The sequence below is a fragment of the Schistocerca americana genome, chromosome 3 (genome assembly GCF_021461395.2).
Source record: "Schistocerca americana isolate TAMUIC-IGC-003095 chromosome 3, iqSchAmer2.1, whole genome shotgun sequence".
NCBI lineage: Eukaryota > Metazoa > Arthropoda > Insecta > Orthoptera > Acrididae > Schistocerca > Schistocerca americana.
In genome coordinates, this window is record NC_060121.1 from 563,728,555 (window position 1) to 563,731,219 (window position 2,665).

The window sequence follows — 2,665 nt, forward strand, 5'->3', positions numbered from 1 at the left end:
AACACTGCCTGAAGCTGGGAGCGAAGGGATGCCAACTCAGCCTGCATCCGAACACAGCAGTTGCAGTCCAAGCTAGAACTTGTTAAAATGATTTTGAGATTCTCACTGTCAAGGTCAAGCTGTGCACAGTAACTTCCTTCTGTAGACATTGCGAAGCCAAAATTTTCCAGTGTGAGGCCTTAGGATTTGTTTGCGGCGATCTTGGCTGCCATAGCAAGACTTTAAATGCTCTGAAACAGATGTAAATAGTGAGAGAACAATGGGCAGAACACGTGAATTAAAAAGTAATAAATGTTGCGAAACATCTAACATCCTTCAGCAGTGGAAGAAGACACAAAGGATGCAACCCAAAAAATATCTTTGTTAGTGACAGAATCAATTTCCAGACATAAAAAAAATTTGGGAAACCCGATATCACGGACGTATTACAGACCAATAACTTTCATAGTCACACCCGAAGTAGCTCTCTTTAAAAGAAACTTTAATTTTAAAATATCAAAATGGCAGGGCTTTACGGAAGAATTCAATTGAGAAATCATGCCTTTGGAACTATGAACCAGTTCTTAACTTTGTTCTGCTGATTAAGGAAAATGTCCATAAAGTAAATGCCGGAGGATTGTAGCACTGAATATATTGCGGGCCTTGAAGAAGGATCTACAGAACTACGTTCGATATACGACGACGATGCTTTCTCAGAAGAGACAATTCAGTCAGGTGAAGAGGTGAACGGGAAGATGGTTCACACTGGTAATGAATTCCGACACAAATCAAAACAGCAGGCGAGCGTGGAAGTTAGTAACAAGTCTCTGCAACGATCCTATAACTCAAGTGAGCCAACTGGAGTAGCTCGTGACAGGATAAAAATGGTTCAAATGGCTCTGAGCACTATGGGACTTAACATCTTAGGTCATCAGTCCCCTAGAACTTAGAACTACTTAAACTTAACTAACCTAAGGACATCACACACATCCATGCCCGAGGCAGGATTCGAACCTGTGACCGTAGCAGTCACGCGGTTCCAGACTGTAGCGACTACAACCGCACGGCCACTCCGACCGGCTTGGATTGTTGGCTTGGACGATATCCGCAATGGGCTTTTGGGCCTGCGGATCTAAAATAGTTTGTACAGTTAATGAGTAGTTGTATCAATACCATCCACATTCAAGAACCCTGGAAGAAAGCCAAGATGATAGCCTTCCTAAAACCAAGGAAGGAACCTACAGATGCACAAAACTTCAGGCCTGTGAATCATCTTCTTCATCCCCATCAGATACCTGAAGGAATGGTTCTTGACAGAATTTTTGGCACAATAGAGACCAAAATCACACCATAAGAAGCAGGACTTATGCTTTTAAAATCATGTTATGGCCAAATACTTAATCTCACCCAACACATAGAGGACAGCTTCGAAAGGAAGCAGAAAACTGGATCGGTTTTATAGATCTCTTGGCTGCGAATGATACTGTCAACCATCTATGACTAGTCTTTCAATTTTATAAAATGACTAAAGACTTGCAAATGACAAAATTAGTGGAATATCTCCATCAAAATAGACGTTTCTGTGCGACGCTACGTAGAAGGAACAGCCACTGGACAAAGTAAGGGAATGCCCTACCCTAGAGCAATGTCCTGTCACCGCCGGCGTTGGTGGCCGAGCGGTTCTAGGCGCTTCAGTCTGGAACCGCGCGACGGGTACGGTCGCAGGTTCGAATCCTGCCTCGGGTATGGATGTGTGTGATGGCCTTAGGTTAGTTAGGTTTAAGTAGTTCTAAGTTCTAGGGGACTGATGACCTCAGATGTTAAGTCCCATAGTGCTCAGAGCCATTTAGTCCTGTCACCAGTTTCACATAACATCTATACAAGTAACTAACCTATAAACTCTGAGGCGAGACGGCTTATATACGACGATGATACATCCGTGGCCGCACAAGGAAGCCGGTATGATGAAGTGGAAGGGAAACTAATACGGACTCTCGAAGACTTGCCTGTCTACGACAGAGAAAACTTCCTTAAGCCAAATCCTGTAGAACTTCAGTATGTGCCTTGAAACGTCCCCTTAGAAAAATTTATGTATTACTGTGCTGATAAAGCTCTTACATTATTGGCTTTTCAAACAGCTGAGCAAAACTGAACGTACTCAAACATTCACTAAAGTGACACACAATATTTTTAGCGCAACGCAGTCTGACTTTCAATAATCCCTACAAAAGAATGGGCCTGACTAACATTAACCTATACCTTTCACAAATCACTTACCTCACAAAAATCTTCGTTACTCCAACTACTGCAATACAGCGAGCGCCACTACTGCCAGCTAAATAAAAGATTCAAACTATGGAAGGCACTAACTACTGATAGGCATAGTTAGCAAATGAAAGATTTTAATAGAGAACAAACAATATATTTACCTTAATAGTGTTGAAAAATCATAACATACATAGCAGTTCATGACATCCAGGCTTACAAATTTCAAAACTCCGGCATTTCTCTGCCCACATCCACCACTGCTGTCGGCTCACCTCCAACTGCACAACGCTACGCGCTGTTAACATCCAGCTACCCAACACTACAATGGCAAACTAGCCACAAACTACACACAGCACAGCCAGTGATTTTCATACAGAGCGCTACGAGGCGTTACCAATAAGAAAACCTAAACAGCCTA